This window comes from Hemicordylus capensis, chromosome 4 (assembly GCF_027244095.1).
Source record: "Hemicordylus capensis ecotype Gifberg chromosome 4, rHemCap1.1.pri, whole genome shotgun sequence".
NCBI classification, from domain to species: domain Eukaryota; kingdom Metazoa; phylum Chordata; class Lepidosauria; order Squamata; family Cordylidae; genus Hemicordylus; species Hemicordylus capensis.
The window spans coordinates 162301233-162313478 of NC_069660.1; the positions used below are offsets into that span (position 1 = coordinate 162301233).

The 12246-nt window shown below is 45.5% G+C and overlaps 1 protein-coding gene across 2 annotated transcripts in view; it reads right to left on the minus strand.

The window, feature by feature from the left end:
• FMO1 (flavin containing dimethylaniline monoxygenase 1) overlaps positions 1 to 11857 on the minus strand; it is a 36272-nt gene extending 24415 nt beyond the window's left edge. Inside the window, exon 1 of one of the 2 annotated variants that reach the window (XM_053313523.1) lies at positions 11691 to 11857. The gene's annotated coding sequence lies outside the window, so the exon portion shown is untranslated. Of the gene's footprint in view, positions 1 to 9094; positions 9230 to 11690 lie in introns of those variants that run through there. The other variant, XM_053313524.1, reaches the window with a different exon arrangement.
• Positions 11858 to 12246: the final 389 nt, after the last annotated feature.

Genomic DNA, 12246 nt, shown 5'->3' on the forward strand with positions numbered 1-12246 from the left:
CAAAAGAAAAGCGGCTGAGAAGTGGAATAGAGAATCAGCAGGGGGGTGTTTAACTCCTTTCCAACCTTTCAGTCACTATAAACTGCCCCTTAAATAGCATCCCCCGACCCCAGGCTACTAGGAGCCCTGTCCGAGCGAGCACTTGCTGCATCTTTGCAGCCTAAAAGCGCCGATTCCCCTTTCTCTCCCTCTCTGGAGGGACATGTCACATGGAAAAGGGGTGTGGCCTCGAGCTCCAAAGAGCCTGAGCGAGCTCTTCAGTCTCATTTCAGGCAGTGCTTCTTGCCTGAAAGCATCTATTCTCCCTTTCTCTCCCTCCAGAGAGGGAGAGAAAGGGGAATAGACGCTTTTAGGCAGCAAACGCTGCCTGAAAAGCATCGGCAAGTGCGGCGGGGCTCCTAGTAGCCGGGGGTGTGCGGGCACCGCGCATGCTAGTCTCTACAGCCAATGGGAGAGTGCCTGCCTGCCCCTGGGCAAGTGGGGAGTGGAGCCCAATTGTGGTGGTTGGGGCATGGGGCGGGGCATGGCAGGCACTTTGTGCCCCCCTGCAACTGGCACCTAGGACACGTGCCCTGCCTGCCCCACCCTGGTTACACGTCTGCTCCCTGCACACTATCTCCCTCCCCACTTCACTCTGTCGCTCGCTGCAGCACTTGAGCAGTGCCGGGGCGAGTGGCGGAGGAAGTAGGAAGTCAGGAGCACGATGCATTGTGGGGATCCTCCCTCAGCTGGCCACTCTGCTCAGCCTGAGCATACACATAATCCCACAATGCTGGGGTTAAGGATGGACGTGCTTGCACCTGGGGCAAAAAAAGGGGTTATGCAGGGTGGGAGCGACAGGATCGGGAATGCTCCCTGTGCTCCACATGAACACCCTAGCCTGGGTTAGGCTGCTCATGAGAATAGCCTTATTGAATCTCAAACAATTGCCAAACATTCTCCCATTCAGAGAATATTCCAAACTAGCTTGGTTGGGTGCAGAACATCTGCACCTCTAGTTTGCCAAAGCAATTTTCTCCCCCCCACCTGCACCCCGCCTCCACCGCCCCCCATCGGTGCTTACTTTCCTGGCCAGCCAGCCACATGGCTGCCTGCCCTCCAGTCAGCTGCTTCTGCCCGCTGGCCCACCACCTCCTCCCACCCGCCGGCGAGCCTGCCAACTCCCGCCAGTGGTTGCCTCCTCCTGCCAGCCTGCCGCTTCCTTCCGCCAGCTGGCCCACTGCTTCTTCCCACCAGCCGACTGGCCCACCTCCTCTTCTAGCCGGCTGCCGGCTGCCATCACTGTTTTCTCCCCCGCCCCGCCCCTGTTGCTATCCAGGCAGCTGCTTGCAAACTCTCGCGAGAGCTGCCACATATGGGATTAGTGAGGAGTATGCCTTACTCTCTCTCTCTCTCTCTATATATATGTGTGTGTGTGTGTGTGTGTGTGTGTGTGTGTGTGTGTGTGTGATTTGCTAAGTTTTAAAACAAGGGGGGGGGGCTGCAGAGTGTGTTTGCCTGTGTAATCCTTAAGGTTTCTTGTGTTAATCCTTAAGGGTTACAATAATAGATACTCTAGGCTTGTCCAGTGGGGGCTGCAAAGCTGAGTAGGAACTACAGTATACTGGGGCGGGAGGTGGGGAGGCACAATCTTCATTGGATCCAGATGGCCTGAAGGAGAAGGTATCTGCCAAAAGAGCTCCTGGGAGAATAGCTGTTTGTTTGATAAGCCTATACATCATTATTTCAGATTTACAAGACGGGACCAGCAGCAGCGGACTGTGTCTCAACACTAGTCCAGAAGGTTCAAGAAAACAGAACTGTGAGATACCAGATTCTGGCTGGACAGTCTGGTCAAGACTCTGTTATTTTATTATTAATTATTAATTATTATTATTATTATTATTATTATTATTATTATTATTATGGTCAAATTCTTTTGTTGGATGTTAAGAGAAACTAAACTCTGAAGTACATATTTACTGTTTAATTGTTGTTGCATTTGTGATCATTGTTCTAGAAAATTGGGGAGGGGGAATCCCACAAGGCAAGATTACATTGCAATGGTAGAAGACCTGCTCCACATTACATAGAAAATGTTATACTTGCAGGCTCCCCTTGCTCCTATGTGGCTTGTAATAAGAATCCTGTTGGACAGTAATTACAACCCTTTGGAAAGTAATCAGAAGAGAAACTCTCTACAGCTCAAGGTGGCCTGAGTGTCCTCTTTTTGTTTGTTCTGCTTCAAGTGGTGCATTATTTATTCTTGTTCACTTCAAACAGGACCATTTCAATCCACATTTGCAGCCACTGCATACTCCACATTGCTCTACGTACCATGCCCCCATACTAGCACATTCCATACTTGTTTATTGGTATGGAAGTGCACACAGCTCCTGAACAAGGTATTGCAGGGACCAGCCATGTACTGCCACATAAAAGTCCAAATCTCTGGACTCCTCTAAAGAAAGGGGGATGGGTAGGGAAGGTAGCTGACCAGGGTGGCCACAGACAAAGGTTTCCTGGGGCTTTAAGGGTTAGGAAGATGACAGCTTTCAGCTTCTCTCTCTCTCTCTTCTCCATTCTGAAAGGGACAGTAGCTCTGTCCTCATTTGTCTCCGGCCACTCTGGGTCTTACTGTATATTGGGTGAGGCCTGCTGTGGCTGCCTGGCATGGCACCAAGGTGGGAAGCTGGCACATAGCTCAACAGGACTCCAGTAGCTGAAATGGCATTCAAGACATTTTTGCCTGTTTGTTCTTCTTATGCAAGTCCCATATCAGTTTTCTGCTGTTGAACCTGAAGATTGCATATCCTTTTGAAAATGGATTGCTCTCAGCTTATGGAAATTCCTCTGTTAAGAAATAACTTGAGAGTGAGCTCTTGAATTCCTCAGCTAGTTGCTTTGAAATGTTTGTGCACATCCATTTCAGACGTACGGACTTAAAAATATGTCAAGTAAATTGACTAAAGAACTCATGGGAGAGATATCCTTTTATCAGCAAATATGTATTTTAATCAACATTCTTTCTAAATCCAGGAAGTAAATATTTACTGACACACCCACGGCTATTTATTTCTGTCTTCAATTCTAGATTCTCAAAATGAGAGGCAGGTTCTCCTAGGTTAATGAAAACAGTTGGTGAAAAAGGCATAAACTCCTTCCTAACATGGAAAAGCCACAGATCTGCTCACAAGCTCATCCTCCAAACAGATCTCACTCGGAGTTGTCAACTTTTCTTGTGCAGACCTGGAGCTTTCCCATACAGCAGGCTTTGCCGCAGCTTTACTGAGAGGCTTTACTGCAAGTTCGAAGTTGCCCCAAAAAACCAATGCAAAAAGTGGATTTTTTTTTTAACCTTGGATGTAAATTGGGCTGCACTCTCACACAGTGAAACACCCAAATTGTGTGTGAAGTGCTGCCTGATAGCTTGCAGGGACTTGGGTGTAAATTTGGCCGATATGTGATCTGAACGCACACCCTCCATTCCGGAGGAGATGCAAACTAAAAGCTAGGTGTGGGGAAACTTGCTAGTTGAGTCAATGACTAACTGTTCTAAGGCAAAGTCACTAAGTGTATCCAGAATTTTTTTCTCTTTGTTGAATCCTGAACACATATTTATAATTTTTACAACCTCAGCTGTCAAACTGCAGGTTGGTAAACTACCCATTATATTTCTCCTTTGGCATTTTTGCTGATTGCTTTTTTAATCCTTCTCAAGATCACAGAGTTTTGGTTTGGGAGACCAGACAATTATTATTTTATTTTATTTTAATTTTTTACATTTTATATCACGCTCTTCCTCCCAGGAGCCCAGAGAGGTGTACTACGTACTTAAGTTTCTTCTCACAACAACCCTGTGAAGTAGGTTAGGCAGAGAGAGAAGTGAGAATCACCCAGCAAGTTTCATGGCCAAATGGGGATTTGAACTCAGGTCTCCCCAGTCCTAGTCCAGCCCTCTAACCACTACACCACGCTGGCTACTACTACTACTTACTACTGGGTACATATTATTTTTCATGTTTAGGATTTCTACCCAGGCAATTTTGTGAAGACCTATATTCATTTTTAAGTTTTCTAGTTCACTGGAATCTGTGCCTTTGTTGATATGCAGAGCAACACTACCCACAACATGCCCCTTCCTGTCCCCTCTATTGAGTTTGTATCAACAGATGATGATAGCCCACTGGTTCTTCTTTCCATTCCACCCACTATATCCATGTTCTCACTTACAGCCAAGCACTCCAGCTCCCACATCTTGGCTTGGAGACTTCTAAGATCAACAGGGGCAACCCAAGGTATTCGAGTACTTGAAGCAATGCCAAAAAAAGAAAAAGAAAAAAGGCCACCTCACTTTGCCCCCTGCCCCAAAGCAATTTTAAACAGGACGAGGCACATTGCTCAGGTGCCTGCATAGTTTGGGCCATTCCTGCTAAGGTGAGAAACTTTGCAAGAGGTGATCAAGATGACAAGAAAAGGCTGCCAGCAAGCAGCCTCTTCTCCTTAACAAAGCTCGGCAAGGGTGGGTTTGCAAGCTCCCAGTACGACATTTTATTTATTTATTTATTTAACACATTTGTATACCGCCCAAAACACAAGTCTCTAAGACATTTGCAAGACATTGCAAGGACTGTGTGCAAGGAGGGAAGGTTACCAGCAGCTTCAAGAGCCAGACTGAGCGGGCGCCTGCACGCTCCCTCGCTTGTCACCCTAGCCCCGCCCCATGAGCACCCAGGGAGCCAATGGTAAGCGCTCACCTGGTGTTACGTGCTCCTTGTGGGAAGGGGGTTGGGGCAAACAAGCCGTGCCGCACATTTGAGTGGCGAGCAGCTGGCTTCCCTACTCACATGAAGTCCTTGCAGGGGTCAAACTAGGACCCCCAGTCTGACCCTTTCAGAGCTGTGGAAATAAAGTAAGTCTCCCCTTCCCCTACTTAGTGGTGGTAGCCAGCACTGCCATCAGAGGTAATTTCTGGCCACCTAGGAACCATGGATATGTGGGTTATAACCCTTTTGTATCTGCAGATATTGAGGTTGGGTGCATATTCTCTGAACACGAATATGTGGAATGGTACCACGATTAATGGTACCACAATTAACAAGGTCCATCTTTATAGCGAAATCTTCACTCCCCTGACAGTATATTTATTTATTTATTTATTTATTTGAAACATTTAATATACTGCCCATTCCAAAGACTCTGGGCGGAGTACAAAAACATGCAACGCAAGACAGCATTAAAATTACATTCTAAATTAAAAACTAAAGTAACTAACAAAAAAGAAAAAACCAAATAGGTAAACTACAGGGCAAAAGCCTGGCAAAAAAGAAAAGTCTTCAATAGAGATTTAAAATTCAGTAAGGAAGGAGCTAAATGAATCTGAAGGGGAAGGAAGTTCCAGAGAAGTGGGGCAGCAACCGAAAAGGTCCTTTCATGGGTCCTAGCACCCCGAAACTCTTTGAAATCAGGGACCGACAGAAAGGCCATCTGAGAAGATCTGACCGGACAGGATGTAACTGGATGGGAGAGGTGGGTCTGTAGGTAGACAGGCACCAAACCCCGCAAGGCTTTGAAGGTCAAAACCAGGACCTTAAATTGAACTTGGAAGCAAATAGGCAACCAGTGCAATGACTGCTACCCTGTCATATTTTCTGGCACCCATGAGTAGGCGAGCCACTGCATTCTGGACCCGTTGTAGCTTTCCGATCATCCTCCAATGTAGCCCTAGATAGTAAGCGTTACAATAATCTAAGTGGAAGATAACAAGGGCATGGGTCACTGTCATTAATGCCTGCCGATCAAGGTAAGGGCGTAATTGACAAATCAGATGGAGCTGGGCAAAAGCGCTTCTGGCTGTAGCCTCCACCTGCTGTTCAGGCAGAAGATGCGAATCCAAAAGGATCCCCAAATCACGAACAAGCTCCTTGGGGGGCAGCGCCACCCCATCTAGAACAAGGTTCACATCCAGCTGTTGGCCAGTACAAGGGCTGAGTAAAAGTAGTTCAGTCTTAGTGGGATTCAGTCTGAGCTTATTTTGATTCATCCAGACCTTAACAGCTTCCAGGCATCGAGTAAGCACAGCAACAGCATCTCCAGAATGGTCTGGGATGGCAATATACAGCTGAGTATCATCAGCGTATTGATGAAATTTCACCCCAAACTGGGAAATGACCTGACCCAGCGGCTCCATATATAAAGAGGACAGGGGCAAGAACTGAACCCTGGGGAACTCCATAAAGGAGTGGCCATGGGTTAGAGCATCTGTCCTCAATGCCTACCGACTGGACATGCCCACTAAGGTAAGAACGGAACCACTGTAAGACAGTGCCCCTGATACCCAACCCATGCAGGCGGTCAAGAAGGATAGCATGATCAATAGTGCCAAAAGCCGCTGAGAGATCTAAAAGGACCAAGAGAGGGACACTACCCTCATCAAGGTCCTGAAGAAGATCATCTACCAGAGCGACCAGTGCTGTCTCTGTGCTATGCCTGAAACCCGACTGATAAGAATTAAGATAACTAGTTTCTTCCAAGACCCTCTTGAGCTGGGCACATACAACCCTCTCTAACACCTTCACTAAAAAAGGGAGGTTGGAGATTGGTCTATAGTTGTCAAGGACCTCAGGGTCCAGGGAGGGTTTCTTCAAGTGAGGGCGAACTATTGCCTCTTTAAGGGCTGCTGGTACAAAACCCTCACGTAGCAAGGAGTTAACCAACTCCCGTAGCCAAGAATTAACATTCCCACTGGCTGTTCTAATGAGCCAGGAGGGACAAGGGTCCAAGTAACATGTTGCCGCACCCATACCCGAGACAATCGTGTCCATATCCTCAACCAGCTCAAAGGTGTTCCATGTAACATCACAAGGCGGAATCTCCTCTATCTGATCAGATCCTATAGAATTAGAATTCAGCTCCAGCCAAAGGCGGGTGACTTTATCAGCAAAGAATCGAGCAAATTGATCACAGCGGCAAGACTGAATATGTACCGGATCCACTCTCCTAAGTAGGGAGCAGGTAATCCAAAATAAGGCTGCTGGAAGAGAGTCAGCTGATGCAATAAGAGCAGAGAAATAGTGAGATTTTGCCACTCTTATCGTCCTAGAATATTCCCAAATATGAGCAAGTAATCTCATTCGGTCATCTTCGGTATCAGTTTTCCTCCAATGATGTTCCAAGCGTCTTTTTGTCTGTTTCATCTCCCTAAGCTCCGCAGAGAACCAAGGGAGCCGGGATCCACGAGCCTTAAGAGGAGCCTTAAGGGAGCAATTTCATCTAATGCCCTCTTGGCCTCGATGTTCCAAGATTCCACGAGCTGAGTTGGAGAAACACCTTCCAGATTGCAAGGAATGTCCCCAAGAGCCTCCTTGAATCCGACAGGATCCATAAGGTGCCTGGGGCGGACCATCCATGTTGTAATGCTGTCCCGGTGGAGAAAGGGGGCCGCTACAATCTGAATATTAACCAGAAAATGATGGACCATAGCAGGGGAGAGATGACAATGTCTCCCATGACCAGATCTGCCTGCCATTGCAGAGCCCCTGGTGGCGCAGTGGTAAAACTGCCGCCCTGTAACCAGAAGGTTACAAGTTCGATCCTGACCAGGGGCTCAAGGTTGACTCAGCCTTCCATCCTTCCGAGGTCGGTAAAATGAGTACCCAGAATGTTGGGGGCAATATGCTAAATCATTGTAAACCGCTTAGAGAGCTCCGGCTATAGAGCGGTATATAAATGTAAGTGCTATTGCTATTGCTATTGCCCCGAGAGATAAACCAAGTCCAAGGTATGTCCACCCACATGAGCTGGGCCTGAAATGATCTGAGATAAGCCCATGATAGCCATAGAGCTCATGAACTCCCGGACCATCGAACCCCCATCAGGAGCCAGAAGACTGAAATCCCCCAGAACCATAAGTCTACGGGTCATAATCACCAGCCCTGAAACCAAATCAAGGAGCTCGGAAAGGGCAACAGCTGGACAACGAGGAGGTCGATAAACCAGGAGAAGCCCAAGTTTGTCATGTCGACCCAGACTTACAGAAAGACATTCGCACCCCGTCCCCTGTGGGGTAGGGCTCTTGATCAACATAAGATCTTCTTTAAAAATCATTGCAACACTGATGATTGCTACCTCTTTGCTTCCCCAGACTAGATGTGCCTGTATTTGGCGTATACAAGAAAGAAATCTAGGCAGCTGTAATTGGGAAATTTCTAAGTGTCACATATCTCACAGCAGAGGCGCAAGGAAAGGTGTAAGATTATCTGATCCCACTTTCCTTCCTCCCCTGGAGTTTTGATAGGGTCAGAGATAGGCCAAGAAAGGGTTTTAAGAGTCTAGAAAAGACCAGAGTATGTTGCTGACTTCTGCAAATAATCTGCCATCTTCCAACCTTCATCCAAAGTTCAAGCTGTATAGATGTGTAAATAAATCAGATGTTACAGAGATAGCATAGGTCTTCTTCTAAAGGAAACCAAGATCCAAGGCATGCTGGAAATCCCTGGAACTTCTCACTGCTCAGGGAAGTGAAGCAACTGAGGCAATCTAACAGAATCTATCAGTTCACTAGCTGCTTTATAACTTGTAGGCAGGAACTAAATATATGCAGAATGCATGCTGGAACTAAACTGTAACAAATAGCTTTAATCCACCCATTTAGCAACACTACAGTGAAATGCTAGACAAGACATATCTAAATGCAGACATTACACCAGATCCATCACCAAAACTCCAGGTCACATTTTTTTTAAAAAACCAACCCTACAAAATCTGCTACTACAGGGACTTAGATACTGCTTTTCAACAAAAATCTATTATCTGCCTTGGCTGTGGAACACCAAGCATCAGTTCTGAAGCTGTATTACTGGTATCGCTGACAAAATAAATAAATTATTCCAGACAAGTATCAAAGCACCACCAGTACTACCAATGCCTAACAAATATAAGCCCTTCCTCCCAACACCACAGCCTCCTGTGTGAAACAAATAGATCTGTTTTGCTCTCCTTTTATGTAATTATTTTAGTACATCAAGCATAAAAGTGAAGGTAAACCTCTAAGCCTGTGACTACTGTGACTAATGATTTCCCATAAATCCAGCCCATGTTGCTTTCCAACACTCACATATTGATGCACTTCCAGTAATGTTTGCTATGAGCTTTCCAGTTGTGTGCAAAGAGTCACAAGGAAGATACGGAAAACCAGACCTTCCTTAGCAGTCTTCTGAGGCTCCCAGAGTATTCTCTAATGTGCAGTATTCTACTTGATATTCCAGAGTGATGCCACTATGCTCTTCTTGTCACTAGTGGAAGTCCTCCAAATGTCAGTAAATCTGCCTGAAGGAAGAGACTGGACTACCAGTGAATGGTTCTTCCTGGCCTTTGAATCAACTCTACTGATTCTAATTAAAGGCTTACTTCACCAACTCAACTATCATCCCCCTTAATTATCCTACAGTCTAGCTAGCATCCAAAGGTAAGAACAATAAACTTGAGAGGCAATATTTTATTTGTTTAGCTAACACTTCTCCCATCTTTTCCAAGGTCTTAGAGTTGGGTAACATAACTCAAAACAATTACGTGAGGTAAGCTAGGCGGAGAACCAGTGCCAAGCCCACAATTATCCTGGAAGTGTTTCAGCAGAAATCTGAATGTGTGTGTCCCAAACGTAAACTTCAACTAGGTACTGTACAAAATATTTCAGAAGAGTGGCCCTGCCCAAATATACATACTGATTAAAACAAAGATGAACAAAGTTCAGAATCATTCTGGGAAGAGGAGGTGCCAAAATTAAGATAACTTAATCACAAGGTAGCTGAACTACAGGAGTTATGAGGGTTAAAAAACAACACAATAGCAGAGAACCGGTTAACAGCTGGCAAATAATTACACAGAGAAGAACATGCAAAACAGTACTGAACCAACAGAGCCCAAAGACTGAGAAGATGGATATTGGGATGCCAAAGATGAAAGACAAGCAGGAGCAAAAGAATCAAGATATTTATTAGGAAACAACAATATACATTGAATTTTTAAAAAAACTTTTAAGTGGCAAAACAGGATCATATCTGTGCACAGAAAAATGATTGGACAAGCATCAGAATGCAAGACAGAAACCAGGAAGATGATTATTTGTAGCACAATCCTAAGCATATTTACCCAGAAGTAAATCCCACTGCTCGACTTTCCCTCCCTCCCTAGTGTGTATACTATTGCCTAAAAACACTTATTCGAATTGGGAGCAAGCTTAACTGAAGTTCAGTGGGACTTACTTCTGAGTAAACATGCACGAAGAGTCTTAAAATAATCCAAAGAAACACAAAACTAGTATGTGGATAGACTCTTCTGCATTTTTTTAGCTTATGCCACCACCAGGAGCTTTCCCAGACAGCAGGCTTTACTGAGAGTTCAAAGTTGCTAAAAAAAAAAAAAAGATGCAAAAAGTGAATTTTTTTACCCTGGATATAAATCGGGCTACACTCTAGTGCAAAAAACGATGACAACCAGCCCCTGAATTGTGTGTGAAGTGCTCCCCGACAGCTCGCAGGGACTTTGGGGTAAATTTGGCCGATATGTGAATGCACTCCCTTAATTCCGGAGGAAGTGTGAACTAAAAGCTGGGTGTGGAAAATATTGCAGGGCTCATCCTTGGGCAGCATGAACAGTGTTCCCTCAAACCATTTTTGGAAGGGCAGTATAGAAATCAAATAAATAAAATAAACAGGGATTCCCCGATGTTGTTGACTACAACTTCCATAATGCCAGCCCAAGCCCATTTCAGCTAGGGATGCTGGGAGTTGTATTGAACAACATCTGGGAATCCCTGTTGGAGGGAATAGTGGACATAAAGAACAAAGTTCCCCAGAGCACACGCAGAGTGACTTTCTTTGCTAATGAGCTTCCACACATCTAGATAGCTAGAGTATCTAGAGTATAGCTTTTAGGACAAATAAAAAATGATCACCTCTCCCCCCGCCTGCCCCCCCCCTCACAAGTTTATAGTTCCCCCCAACTCCATCAAACCCAAAAACATTTCAAAAAGGAGAAAAATGACAAAAGAGGTTTATTTCCCCTCCACCAGGTTTGACACAGGCAGGTAGGCTCACTTCTGTCCATGTTGGAAGGAAACAGTCCCCATCTCTGTGGACAAGAGACTAGTGTTGTCACCTTTTAAACTGGCCCTCCTGTACATTTGGCAACAAACAGACAGGTGGGGGGAATTAAACAGGTGAAGTCTTTTTCATCCCTTACCTCTTACCTCTAAGCCAAGAAAGGCTTGGTTAATTGCTGCGTATTAAGTTGCTGTTAAAGGCATGGGGCAGCAAAACACATGGTGTCAGCCCAACAGGAGATGTACCCTTCTTGTTCCTTTTAGGGTCACCAATCTTTCAACTGACCATTGTTTCTGTGCCTTTAACAGCAGTCAGTCTGATGTGCAGATACTGACAACTGATGTTTATCTCTATGCGGTGATCTCGTTGCAGCAAACTGCTTTTAAAGGAACAAGAGCAGAACAGGCCATTTTCCTTGGTCAGTTGGCAACCATAGTTCCTCCTTTTCACTATACAGCGATCAAAGTTCCAGGGACGGTATTGTGAAACATGGTCCTCAGCCCACATACATTTAAGCAGAGGTGTGCAAATTGACCAGATCCCCGTTAAAATAACTCCCATCCTCTGGCCAATCTGTACTGAAAGACTGACAGGTTGCTCCTCTCTTACCTCACTTTACAAGCCTTGTTGAACTCCGCAGTGACTCTCGGAACGTTTCTAGGCAGCACCAGAAAGATAGGTTATTAATCCAAGCTGCACAATATTTGAAAGACATATGTGGAAGGAGAAGCATGTATCAAGGAATGGAGGCAGTCCTCTTGCTGACAAACAACACCCCCTTTTGAGTAGGGTTACATAAGTGAACTTTGTTAGCTAGCATGTCCAAGATGTGGGGAGGAGCCCTTTGATCACAGTCCAAATTAAATGCAATGACAGGCGTCTGTGATAGGGGTGGCGGAGGGGAACCACAATGGTATGCCTTGGGTGAACTATTGTTCTGATGTGAAGAGTTCACCTAAAACCTGATTAGCTAGAAGGACCTTCATACACAGAGTATTAGCCTGTCGAAGCAAAACAACAAAGCATCTTGTGATACCTCAAAGCTAAATCGCAACTTGGCAGGCTTGGAAAGATGATCCCTAAATTGGTTTAACCTCCATGCAGGAGCTGTCAAATTTGTTTACTAGCTCCTGTCCTGTGCCTTTAAGAGCAGCTTCATCTGCTG